Source organism: Mya arenaria, chromosome 3 (assembly GCF_026914265.1).
Source record: "Mya arenaria isolate MELC-2E11 chromosome 3, ASM2691426v1".
NCBI lineage: Eukaryota > Metazoa > Mollusca > Bivalvia > Myida > Myidae > Mya > Mya arenaria.
Window position 1 is genome coordinate 92149079 of NC_069124.1, and position 14768 is coordinate 92163846.

Below are 14768 nucleotides of genomic sequence, written 5' to 3' on the forward strand. Positions count from 1 at the left end.
AATAGCTACAAGGTTTTCCTAAATTGACTTATACAAATGATGATCATTGTGTACATATTTGTGAACACTGAGGTCATGCTTATTTCGCACCCACATTCATTTAAATGTATACAAACACAAGTTTCTATCAGAAATGAATCAAAATATCATTGATATTCAGTGTCTGCCTGATTTCGAGTATGAATGGACTGTCGTAAATTTTAGGGTTTAAATTTTTCGTAAATGCTGAATTATTTTTTTTTTATCTTATTACAGTCTTATATTTAGTATATTTTATAAACAGATAATAAAAACACACAATAGGCACCTTAAATCTGCCCCGCATTTGATTTGTCAGAAACTGCTTCTCATCACAAGCTAATCAGAACAGTGTAAGTACCCTCTTTGCGCCCCTATTAGATACACTATATGTGACGTCACACATGTGAAAAATGTATCTACAATAGCAGCTTGAGTTGTAGGTATCTTAAATGTGAACAATTTTAATAGGTACTGAAACACGTATAAATAATTCAATAAAAACGTTTAAAAAGTGTCGGAAACTGCTTCTCAACCAGTACGGACCATGTACATTACGGACCAGATTTAGGGACACTACGGACCAGATTTAGGGACATTACGGACCAGATTTAGGGACATTACGGACCATCTTCGGAATCTTACAGACCATGATTTAAACATATATTTTTTTTAAATTATTCACTCATTAGTTTTTAATTTGTTAATAAATACTTGAATATGAGTGCTCAGTATGACGTTATATCTTCCATAAAACTGTGAAAAATCCCGTGAAGTTCAAATAGATCAATGGTTCAATATAAAATCTTTTGAAATTCCAAAAGGTGTTAAAGACCTATGCATAACAATCATGTGAAAAATAATGAACGAAATTTGAAAGATCGGCAGTTAAATCAGTTAAAAGCAACAGAAGATATATTTTCCAAAACAGTTTATTTCCCAAAATAAATCGAGCACATATAAGAACATATCAGTGTTTACATGAATAAACAGCACATGTCACCAAAGCCACCATTCATATTTAAACAGGCCCATAAAGTCTCGCACATGCTTTGAGCAGACTGCTTGTAGTCAACTCGTTGGCAGAATACTCTGCCCAAAGCTTCATGAGCCAGCCTTGTGTCAATGTTGAAGCCTTTCGTTGGTAGCGGCAAAGTTTCCTTTCCTTAACCAACTTGCACATGATTGGTATTTCATGCGCCTCTCTGTACAAGAGTTCAACCAGCAGGTAGAAAGGCAAGTTTCCCTTTTGTTCCATCGATTGAGCCTCGCGTGCCAACCCTCGACATCGTTGTTGGTACGGATAGAGTGGCCGAAGACTGACCACGAAGCGACTGGCCACATCTCATTCTGTATCCACGTGCTGCTGACATACTGAAGAAAGGAGATCATTCTTTCGTCGTTGGCGTCCATCTTTTCCTCTATCTTTCTGAAGGCTGCTGGGATGTCGCCCGCTGGCAGTAGAGGTAGCGCCCTCAACTCTTGCTTTATATTAAATAAACGATGTGTGTTTGTTGCAATTCTTGCAAACTGATGTTTAAAACTGGCAATTTCTGTTGCCTTAATTAGTGTTAATTAGTTATAATTGTACCCGTAATTATCGGCGGTATATTACAAAAGAAACAAACATTACACTGACAACCTTTAATTGGCAATCATAAAAGTGTGAAAACCCATTGTAACGGCACACTTTCACTGAAACGGAAAACAAACAAATATGACGGTTCAAAGTTTATTTCAGAAAGCAATCGATCACATATGAAAACATTAATATTCACATTTACAATTATAAGTAGGGATGCAAACGAATATTCGAATATTCGAATATTCGATCAAACGTTTGGTATTCGAATGGCAAAATCGGTATTCGAATATTCGAAAAAAAAGTTGAATAAATAAAATAAAAAAAACCTTTGACCTACAAGGCTGCAATTGTGTATTTAGTTCTTTTATCATGTTTTTACAATGATTGGCCCCTAATGCCAGAGGTGTGAATGTGATGACAATACACTAAACACGCGTCATATGTCATTTAGGGACATATCGCCGGGTACTATAAAAAGTCCCCGTAATTTTACAACTTGCTATTGGACAAGTGACACCAATGCCTTTGCCAATTAAGGATTTAAGGAAACGGCATTCACACTAATGTGCTGTCTTGGTTGCAGATTAAGCTATGCAACATTGCTCAAATTGCCGTGATACTATGTATGGCATTTGCTACAATAATGCAGATGTATGTGCTGTTAAATGTTTTCCATGTTTCGATGCACTGTTCTTGCTTTGAAATGCTACTGTATAGTATAGCGTTTTAGGATATATTGCCTCTATTGATGTAGAAGAATCAAATTCATAAATGTTTCGTTTTATCATTTTACTAGTTCCCGAGTTGGTTTGGTATATAAGGTAGAGGTCTATCCCAGAACGAGACTGCTCGTCCTACGGAAAGACCGTCCTTTGGCTCATTACGCCATATGATTAGGAATCCATCTAATTTCACATTGTTTCACAATATGAAGGCAGCGGAATTATTCGATTTTGATTTTCGATTGTTCATAATGAATTACCGTTTTCTATATAAAAATGGGGAATTTCAGAGGCTCATATGGGGAAATCAGGGTCCGCCGCGCGTAGTTGCTACGACAAAGAAGGATCAAAATGAATTGGCTATTACTTAAGCGAATGATAATAATAGTTTAATACAACTTCGAAAAGATGTATTTTGGTTATCGAATATTCGAATATTCGATCGAAAGAATTACCGAATATTCGAATATCAATTTTGCCATTCGTTTGCATCCCTAATTATAAGATAAACACATATTTCGTTCATTATTATTCAAATTATTATAATACTTTATTAAAAATACATTGATGTTTAACATTGGAATTTCATGGGAATTTTCAGTTACATTAAAGATAATTGTCATACTGAGCACTAATATTCAAGTATTTATTAAAAAATTTAAGACCAATGAGTGAATGAATTAAAAAAAAATGTTTAAAAACATAATAAATGATGGTCCGTAAGTTTCTGAAGATGGTCCGTAATGTCCCTAAATCTGGTCCATAGTGTCCCTTAATCTGGTCCGTAATCTCTGGTCCATAATGTCCATGGTCTGTAGTGTCCGTGACCCGGTCACGAATACTGTTATACATGTACACAACCAGTCTGATTTGTCCCAGACTTACAGAAATTATCGGGATAATTGATAAACAATCGACACTTGTAAGTGTTTTATGATAACTTAACATGTTTTTTGGGCATACTCACATAACTTAGTATGTGTTTAATAGTGGGCAATAATATTTTTGTAGAAATTTGAATTTATAACGGAGATAATTTCATTAATGGCCGTACACTCGTCTTTTGACGATTTTGTTTTACTATGGCAGACTCGTGACGTCCACCATCCCAGCAAAAAGTAGCGAACAGTCCTTGCGCAGAGAATCCTCGCGGCCACAATTTTGAAATTAGTCGAGTTGAAAATTCAAATTTCTACTATAACAATATTGCCTACTATTAAACACATCTTTATTTTAATATGTCATTATGCCAAAATACATGTTCAGATATCATAATACACTATCATGTGTCAATTGTTTATGAAGTATCCCGATATCTGTAAATCTGGGACAAATCTGACTGGCTGTGTACATGTTTGACGGTATTCGTGACCAAGAATATATTTATGTGAAACTAACGACTCTTATAACAAATTAAATCCAGATTAGATCATTGTCGGGTATATATTGAACAACTTTGTCCTTATTATTCAACATCGATGCATAATATTACTATATATTCTTTCGCCCAGTGTTAAATGGTAGAGAGTTGTAGCGTTACAGGGATACATAAGAAATGTCAAAATAATAAAATAAGTATCCCTGATCGCTCATTATTGTAGCTATTATAAACCCCTGATAAAGTGTGTGTGTGTGTGTTTGTGTAAGAACCAGCAGGCCAGTTAGCTCTTGAAATTGGTTTGGGCCCTTGGCTAGTGTTGAGTCATGCACCAGTAACCACTAGTCTAAAATAATAGACGTGTTATACGGGATTCTTCCAATCCCTAACGTCTAAACGGGAATGTGCAAAAAACGGGGGTGTTTTAAAAATATTGAAATTGTTTTAAATGAAGTATTTTATGGTTGAAATTGATCATAAAGAGTTATATCATAATTTACCATGTAATTGAAATGTTATTTTGCACTAAACAAGCATTTAATGCATTAAAACAAGTTGTTTACCTTTCCAATAAAACGAAAGTTGACTGACACAGGCAACAATTATGCGAAGGGGAACAACTCGATACAATCGTAATAACTCGGCCTCCTCCGACAAAGCTTCGAGATAGACCTTGTTATACAATCATAACAACTTGGCCATGGCCGAAATGTTCCGAGCGATTTAAAAATTGTGCCCTGAAGCCTTGCAGGTGCCCTTCATGTATACTGTATATCGGTATGTTTTGACAGAATGAAATGAAGAAAAGCCGTCAAACTCATTATTATAAGTTGGATATTTATTTTTTGTGTACAGAACTAATATAAAATAAAATTATCTGGTAATATTTCTTGTTTTTATGATATTTTATAGACGCTATATGCTTTAACCCGGAATCCTGATCGGAACAACTACCCACTTTCGATTCTAAACAATTTGTACGTGAAGGATTTGCCATATCAAAAATCTAAAAAAAAATTCTGTCAACGTACAATTATTTGGACTACAGTAACCTCGCCAATGAAATGGATAATTAAGGTTTATACTGGTTGAGTTCGTAAATCCAAACAGTTTTGACAGTTTTTTAACAATATCTTTGCGAGTTTTGGTTCTAGTAACTTCAAACTTGGCATTAATAAACAATTATTGCCTTCATGTATATATTGTTATGTTTTGACAGAATGAAATGAAGAAAAACCCGTCAAATTCATAAATATTCGTTGGATATTTATTTTTTTGTGTAGGGAACTAATATAAAATAACATTATCTGGTAATATATCTTGTTTTTAGCTCGACTATTCGAAGAATAAGGAGAGCTATACAACTCACCCTGGCGGTGGTGTCGGCATCGGCGTTGGCGTCACACCTTGGTTGAGGTTTTGCATGTAAGCACCTTTAAGTCATTATCTCAGTAAATACATCAGTTATTGCATTGAAACTTTGGATATGTATTCCCAACTATCTTACATACTAAATTAATGAAGTTAGATAACAATTTTTTGAATATAATGCAAATAATAGGCCTTTATTATTCCACTTAGAAATTCTGGTTAAGGTTTTGCGTGTAAGCACACATAGGTTAATATCTCAGCAACTACTTGAGGTATTGCATTGATACTTGATACAATGGTACTCAACCATCCAACCTACTAAATTAGACAAGTTAGATAGCTCTAGTTTGCATTTAATGCAAATAATTGCCCTTTATTATTCCACTTAGAAATTCTGGTTAAGGTTTTGCGTGTAAGCACACATAGGTTAATATCTCAGCAACTACTTGAGGTATTGCATTGATACTTGATACAATGGTACTTAACCATCCAACCTTCTAAATTAACCAAGTTAGATAACTCTAGTTTGCATTTAATGCAAATAATTGCCCTTTATTATTCGACTTAGAAATTCTGGTTAAGGTTTTGCGTGTAAGCACACATAGGTTAATATCTCAGCAACTACTTGAGGTATTGCATTGATACTTTATACAATGGTAGTCAACCATCCAACCTACTTAATTAACCAAGTTAGGTAACTCTAGTTTGCATTTAATGCAAAATAATTGCCCTTTATTATTTGACTTAGAAATTCTGGTTAAGGTTTTGCATATTACCACATTTAAGTCAATATCTCAGCAAATATATCATGTATTGCATTGAAACATTAGATATGTATTCCCAGATAACACTTTTTTGAATAGAATGCAAATTATGGGCCTCTATTATTTGACTTAGAAATTCTGGTTAAGGTTTTGCATGTTACCACATTTAAGTCAATATCTCAGCAAATATATCATGTATTGCATTGAAACATTAGATATGTATTCCCAGATAACACTTTTTTGAATAGAATGCAAATTATGGGCCTTTATTATTTGACTAAGAAATTCTGGTTAAGGTTTTGCATGTAAGCACACATAGGTTAATATCTCAGCAATTACTTGATGGATTGCATTGATACTTTATACAATGGTACTCAACCATCTACTTAAATAGCCAAGTAAGATAACTCCAGTTTGCATTAAATTAAAATAATGGCCCCTTTTTATTCGACATAGAAATTCTGGTTTAGGTTTTGCATGTAACCACTTTTAAGTCAATACCTCAGCGAATACGTCATGTATTGCATTGAAAATTTACACACAGGCTCCCATCTATTTAATCAAGTAAGATAACTCTATCTTTTATAATATATAATTGTTGCCCCTTTATTATGCGACTTAGATATTCTGGTTAAGGTCTTGCATGTTAGCACACATAGGATAATATCTCGGCAACTATTTGATGTATTGCATTGAGACTTTATACAATGGTATTAAACCACCCAACTTAATTGAATAACCAAGTTAGATAACTGTATTTTGCAAATAATGGCCCTTTATTATTAGACTTAGGAATTCTCGTTAATATTTTGCATGGAACCACATTAATGTTTATATCTCAGCACACCATGCATTGCATTGAAATCTAATCTAACTGAGTGATCCATGCATGTTTCGCCAAAACTTTTCAATCCTTACATTGAAAAGCGGCGGAATAGTCGAGTGCGCTGTCTCTGTGACAGCTCTTGTTATGATATTTTATAGACGCATGGGTGAAAGTTTTTCGGCATATGCCGGATTTTCCTGATCCAGAGGGGTCGTTTTTCTAAATCGTGTAAATCTTTTGAGATTTTCAGAGGGAGTTAAGGGGGTATGACCTAACTCCTCCTCAAAATTTTGATCATATTTTGCAGAGGTCAACAATAAGTTCGATTTCACAACCTCCATTTTTGCGATCCACCAGTTGGCCGCTTGAGCAAGTGTGCGTTTTTATTTCATTTACGGAGATAGCCGATCTTTTTGTTCGACTACGGCCAAACAGACTCAGTATGCAACCACATTCATCGAGAATCGCCGAATCGTAATTCCGACAAACGAGGTCGAGGAAAACCCTATATGTCATTCATGTGAAAGGATACTTTTGATTTGTTTACTCAATTTGCCCTCCAATAAAATAGCGTGTCTTTTATTACTTAAGGACCGCACAAAAAAATTGGCCGACATTGTTTTTATTAGCAATTGTCATTCAGTGCAGACAATTGTTGATCAATCAAAATAGTTCTGAAAAATGAAGTTTTTGCCAGCAGGTTTTAAAACAAAGGACTTAGAAAAGGAAGTAAAAAAAGGTGGAAGTGGGACTGTTTGTCTTGGGTTGACAAAAACGGTGATAGATGAGGAAATCACGCTGCCAATGGTTATCATTTGGCGAAGAAATCATGTGTAAAAAACAATCAGGTAGATAAAACTTATTTATTATAGTTTGTTGTTAGGGTGAATACAATTTTCTTATAAAAAATAATATTTTTGAATCATTGCATTTCACTAACAGCAATCATTTTAAAAACCATTTCCTGCCAATTGCTCTGTGTAGTGAAAGTCTAGGTCTTAAAGGTGTATTTAATCTGGTAAAGAAAAATAAAACATTCCTAAACTACTAATTTTAGGTTCTCCATGGGCCCTCCAAAGCATTAAAGAGGACTAAGTCTATCCAAGATCGGGTTGCAAATGTCAGGGCAATCATGAGTGAACACTGTTCATCATTCAGTATTGCAGAAGACCTGTTGTATTTTGCCAAAACTCTGATAAAAGACAAGAAGCATTAGAAAAAAATGTGGATGAAGGGTTCTGGGGAAAGGTTTTCAAACTTAAGAGCTTCAACTAACAAGATATCCAGCATTGAAAAGACTGGCTTTGTCATTGTTGACAATATTTAGCTGGCCATTGGTTGAATCTAGCTTCAACATCATGGATGACATTAGAAGAAGGACAGAGCATGCCTGAAAGTTGAAAATTATGAGGCTGTTGCCATTATAACGACAAAACTTAGGAAGAAAAATGAAAAAAAAACACCACTATGAAGGTTGATGCAAGGATGAAATGTGCATATATAAATGCCTACAGTGGAAACAGAGCATTTTTAGAAAAAAATGAAGCTGCTGCTTTCCTGCAGCTACTCAAAACTGAAACAGCAAAAAAGGTTGCTTGACTGGCCAAACAGACGGTGCTTGACTGGCCAAACAGACGGTGCTTAAGAGGAAAAGAAAAAAATGAAAGTGGTAGCAACAGTCATAATAAGTGGAAAAGAATCAGACTTGGTTGATTAATGGTTGTTAAAGGAGTGTTGACAATAACATCAGTTTGAAATAGTACAAGTTTGTTTGGTCCAAATCTTAATTATTATAAATAAATAAAGAAATTCTAGCGTATACGTATTTGTGACTCATGTGTTATGTTATCATATCAAAATTTAAAGGATTCACAAGTTGCTTGAATTTCAAAAAGTATATAATAGGTTCACTCTTATTATGCCCCCCTTCGAAGAAGAGGGGTATTTTGCTTTGCACATGTCAGTCGGTCCCTCGGTAGACCAAAGCTTGTCCAAGTGATAACTCAACAATTCCTTGACGTATGGTCATCAAACTTGACATGAAGGTTGGGCCTGACCAGTAGATGACCCCTATTGATTGAAGGGCTCATCGGGTCAAAGGTCAAGGTCACAGTGACCTTTAATGGTAAAATAATTTTAAAGCTTGTCCGAGTAATAACTCAACAATGCCTAGACCTATGGTCATCAAACTTGATATGGAAGTTGGGCCAGACCAGGAGATGACCTGTATTGATTTTGGGGCTCATCGGCCCAAAGGTCAAGGTCACAGTGACCTTGAATGGTAAAAGGTTGTCAGAGTGATAACTCAACAATGCCTGCACCCATTGGCACCCTCATACTCGAATTGGAGGTTGGCCCTGCCCAGTAGCTGACCCCTTATGATTTTAGGGGTCATTGGGCCAAAGGTCAAGGTCACAGTGACCTTGAATGGTAAAAGGTTGTCCGAGTGATACCTTGACAATGCCTGCACCCATGGCTCTCAAACTTGACTTTGAGGTTGGACATGACCAGACCCCTATTGATTTTAGGGGTCAAAGGTCAAGGTCACAGTGACCTTGAAAGCAAACTCAACAATTCATGGACCTATGGTCATCAAACTTGACATGAAGGTTGGGCCAGACCAGAAGATGACCCCTCTTGACTTTGGGGGTCATCGGCCCAAGGTCAAGGTCACAGTAACCTTTAATGCAAAAAGGTTAACAAATCTTCTCCCAGTGATATCTCAACAATGCCTGAACCTATGATCATCAAACTTGACATGTAAGTTGGGCCTGACCAGGAAATGACCCTTATTGATTTTAGGAGTCATTGGGTCAAAGGTCAAGTTCACAGTGACCTTGAATGCGAAAATGTTTCAAGTGATAATTGGACAATGCCTGCACCCATGGCCCTCAAACTTGACTTGGAGTTGTGTCTGACCTGAAGATGACCCCTTATGATTTTAGGGGTCATCGGGTCAAAGGTCAAGGTTACAGTGACCTTGAACGAAAAAAGCTTGTTTGTGTGATAACTCGTCAATGCCTGCACCCATGGCCCTCAAACTTTACATTTAGATTTTTTGTGGCCAGCTTATGACTCCTATGGATTTTGAGGTCATATAGTCAAAGGTTATTGTCATAACACACTCTATCCTCACATGAATGGTCATAATCTTAAAACTGCCTCAACAGCATCCAATGTCAGTGACAAATCAGCTGTCATTCCGGTCCATGCATATTTCATTCAATTGCTCATATAACCCTGACAACATGGTGCTCAGGGGGGCATAATGTTTGACCAACATCTCTTGTTTAATGATTGTGTCTATGTATGACAGTTATATGTACAATTTATGCTTGTTGATACATTTCCTACCAAACGAATCAGTTTAGGAATAAAATTCATTAATGGTACCATTTTCTTGTATTAATATTATTTTTCTTTTTAATCGTTTAGAAAATATAATCAAGCCTTACATTAAAGTTATTTAAGACAGGCTTCATTTTTATTTCATAGTTAATTCATACTCTGGAATGGCAATTTAAACGCTTAAAATTCTTAAATCTCAGGAGCCCCCTACCAGGGCTTTGCCTTGGACCCACCCTGCGGCCCCCAGCAAAATATCTCAGGTTTTTCAAAATTTCCCAACTTTCACCCATGTAGACGCGATATGCTTTAACCCGGAATCCCGATCGGAATAACTACTCACTTTTCTTACAAAACAATTTGTACATGAAGGATTTACCATATCAAAAATCATAAAAAAAATCTGTCAACATACAATTATTTGGACTAGTGATGAGTCATGGAAATTAGACTTTTGAATGAACAAGTCTGAGTTCTTGTATTATTGCTTGACATCAAATTATTAAAAACCCCTGCTATACAAAATCCAGAATTTGAGCAAGCCCAGAAAGCATTTAACCATTGTAGGGCTTGCGGTCTTGTGCTAATTTCGACCTCTGGTGTTCCTGTGGTCATAGGTTCGGGACCAACCCACTTTGTACTTTTTCTCCCAGTTTTAAAGATGCACTCTTACTCCCAAATAAGATTTACCACAATTAATACTGTTGTTTTAATATTCTAAAAAGGATTAATAGATGTCGAAAACAAGGGTTATTATGAAGGATACAGAGTTTAATTTGAAAGAAATGAGCATAAAACATGGTATTTCTACCTTATGAGACTATAGTAGACCACAGTAAATCTTTTAGCATTCACCAATCAATTAATATTTTTGCGCTTTCTGCTATTAAATAAACGGTTACAATTTTGTTATCAGTAATTAATATTTTCCATAAATGCATTATTTAGTAAATAGTTAAAGATGTATGAGTAAAAAATGATGTTTGTTATACATGTGTAAGTATTGATTTTGAATAAGAGTGTCATTTTAATTTACTGATGTCAGAAGTTAAAGGCAAGAGTGTTTTGATTGGTATGAATGGGTAATAGGGAAGGAATGAGGTGTGTGGGTTAGAATCAGCCGCCTGGTTAGCTCACAGAACTTTTTCTGCCCATGTTTGGAAAAGGCCCTACCGGTATATATTTTGGGAAAATTTGCATCGCGAAATATGGTGAAATTGGGAAAATTTACAGTTAACAGTGTGTATACCACGTGATAAATTGCGTCATAAATGCTACGTTGGAAGGCAACATTTTGCTTTGAATGAAGACTTTAAACAATGATAATTCACTATTTCTTAACCATTTTAAAAGAAACATAGCGCAGTCTATGCTGCTTACAGAATCTACCTTTGTTCTTTTACCAGAGCTTGATTGAGAGTTTAGTTTCTTAAAACACATTGACAAACCTTTTGAAACTACGGCCATCTGACAGAGCACTGTCAAAACATTATTTTGAAAACAGGTATGTCAAAGTGTTTGATGAAACTACTCACCTTATCAAACTCTGGTAATAAAACAAAGGTGGGGCTCTTAAAGTGGCATAGAATGCCCTTTGTTTCATTTAAAATGGTGTACTAAAAGAATAGTTATCTTTGTTTTAAGCCTTCATGTTTATGAAAAATGTTGCCTTCCGACGTAGCATATATGACGTTTTTATCACGTGGTATACCATCCTTCCCGAAAGCCGTCGGACTGACGGACATGACCGGCAAATTTTGATCCGGTCCGACGATTTCTGAACAGAAATCGGTCCGACTGTCCGGCTCCTTTTGATTCCCGGTGATCGGGTTTAAGCATAAAATCCCGGTAACCGGGTTTTAGCATGAGGGCCTAAGAATAACGTAACTCATGTTTTCATTGGTTTTCGGCACAGTGCCCGTAGAATAATCAATCGTCGTGCATGTTACATACTGTCAGTCATTTGCGCATCCAACATGGCTTCTCTAACATTTTTCGAATGCTAAGTAAATAAAGAGAATATTATCAATCGATGAATGCTCTGAAAGGAAAATGAATATAAAACGAAATATCATGAAAGAATTATTTTGTGAAATTGCAAAGAAATAGGAAATGACAAAGAAAAGCAAGTAAAAACCTGCGATGATGATGGTGAAAGCTCCACAGAAAGCTATGGACACATTGTTGGTAGGCAATTGTTACTTCTATCTTTAAAAATAAGCTCTACCTTCATAAATTTAAAAAATAATTTACTCTGTACAAAAAAAAAAAAATCCATAATAATCTATCAAAGTGAATTCTAAATTCACCATTGTAATATAATATTTGGCATGTTGTGAAAGCCAGAAACTTTCTGAAAGGCATTTTATTTGTGAAAAAAATGTTGATAATAGTTTATTTGTACATCCACTGTCCATGATAATTTTGTACTTTTAGGCAGAGTCTAGATGTGCCTGTGCATAAAATCGAAAACTACACAAGAACCATTGGCATCACAGGAGGTTGTCAACCTGTCCAACACTGAAAAAGTCTCTAGCGTTTCTGAGCAGGGATTCCACCAGGATATAAAAGACCTCCCCTCAGAACTTTAACCTATGTCTGATACTGAGATAATTCAGGATTCTGTAAATCATTTGTTTGAAAGTCCTTACATCAGGCTCTTGAAATGAAGATTTAACATTCTTCGTGACAAACACGACTTTAACCCCAATATTGATCAGGAGTGTTTCGAATATCCAGATGAACTTTTGAATTTTGACAGACTGATGATTTTCATAAGAGACATACTATAAAGCCTTTATTTAGAAATAAGCTGCTATTGATGAATAAAGCAATGTTATTACTTCGTTTTTGTTCCTTTTGTTTCAGTCTGACAGATTTTCTTTCGGTCTGACAGAATTTTATGTCTTGTCAGAGCGAATGTCTGCCACTTTTTTTCAACTTTTGGGAAGACTGGTATACACACACTGAGTTAAAAGAACAAACTTTTCAGTCTGAGGCTAAAATATCAATTGCAATGAATCATTACAGATAAAATTTCATACTGATCTCTGACTGTGATGAAAATCAATGATTTCTGAAATCAATTACCCCCAAAATGTTTGTTTGTTTTTTTTCACTATGATTGGGATTTTTTCTGAAGATTGGGAAAAATATCATATATTTTGCGTCGGGAATGGGTCTGATAGTCGGACCCATGGGTAGTCAGGGTTTTCAAATTTAGACACGCATACTCGCAAAATGCGAGCGACATTTGCAAATTGCGAGTGACTTTTATTCAAGCTCGCAAAATTCTGTGAGTGGCTTTTTCTAGACCACAAAATGTTAAAAGGAAAGTAGAAAAAACATTAACTTAAATCCGCTATGTAGTCAAGTGAAAACAGCATGTGGCATGTTTACACTACTAGTACAGACAAGACAGTACGGAGTCACGCTCTAGTAACTAAGTAAGTTTTCAAAAATAGAACAAATGCGAAGAAGGCCGAGTTTATCTCGAATTTTTCCGGGATGCTCCGAGGCCTGCCCAATACAAATGACGTAATCACCTAGCTCAATCATTGGCTATATTTAGCACTTTTGCGCACTATATTATGTAAACCCCATCAACCTTTTAATATACTGTATCCGCCCAACTGTCAAAGTGGATAGACTTTGATATAGTTTATAGTCCAAAGCATCCACGCTACATTTACTGTTGCTTTTATTTATTTCAAATTTATAATGTTATTGTTTTTAATACCCTATCAAGAATGAAAAGTTAAGTTATGCAAAAACCTTCTATTGTACGGGTTTGTTCTCAAAACACCTACAGAAAAGAATTAAGAATGTGGAAAAGTGCGAAAAAACAAGACCATTATCGCATCAGTTTGTAGTATTAGTATGTTAAACAGGTCTTAAGTGTGGGTTTTTCACACCTTATTGTAAAACTGACAAAAAATATTTTGACAGTGCCCAACTTTGCTTTTTTTATATGCATGTTTAATTATTGTTATATTCAAAATGATATTGAATAATTTTAATAATTTTAATCTTGCAATATTTTTTTTTAAATTATAAACGTCTTACGATATACCATATCCTGATCTTCAACTGCCGTTTTAACCCGTATATACTCGATCGATATGACCCGAGTAACATCCCTTTCTACATAAATCTAAACAAACTCTCGGCCTGAAATCGACCTCAGAAAAAAGTTCAAAAGCTTGTTTTCTGGTTATAAGACGCAGGCATTTTTTTTACATCGAAATTATCAGGGGAAAAAGTGTGTCTAATACCCAGTCATTTACGGTACTAATAGACTGAATGAAATCTGTAGCATGCTCGCCGAGTGTTACCCAATGGCGAGGGTAATATGTAAAATTATTGATTATTGGACAACTTTGTTATCAAAAAGCGGACAGCATCCAATGAGTCATCTGTAACCCCCAAAAAGAATAAGCCATCAACAAGTTTCAGTTGTCGAGTCACTCAAGATTGATTTCATTTTATATTCATAATATGTCTCAGGTGTAAATATCTACTTTAATTAGGCAATATTATAAGGGAATAAAGCAAATAATAAAATTGCAAGTTGATTTTTCTTTTTGCGAGTTGCCTCAAAAAACACACGCAAAATTTTGGGAGTGCTCTTCAAAGTTAAATTCGAACCCTGGTAGTATATAGAAAAAGGCCTGGCTCAATAGGTTATAGCCCAGTGCTAGTGTTCTGGAAGTTGTGGTTTCGAGCCACACATTGGGTTCACTTTTCTTGCCAGGACAAT

The 14768-nt window shown here is 35.4% G+C and overlaps 1 protein-coding gene across 1 annotated transcript in view; it reads left to right on the plus strand.

Moving 5' to 3' along the window:
* LOC128227333 (asparagine--tRNA ligase, cytoplasmic-like) overlaps positions 1–14768 on the plus strand; it is a 35085-nt gene that overhangs the window by 672 nt on the left and 19645 nt on the right. The window lies entirely within an intron of this gene.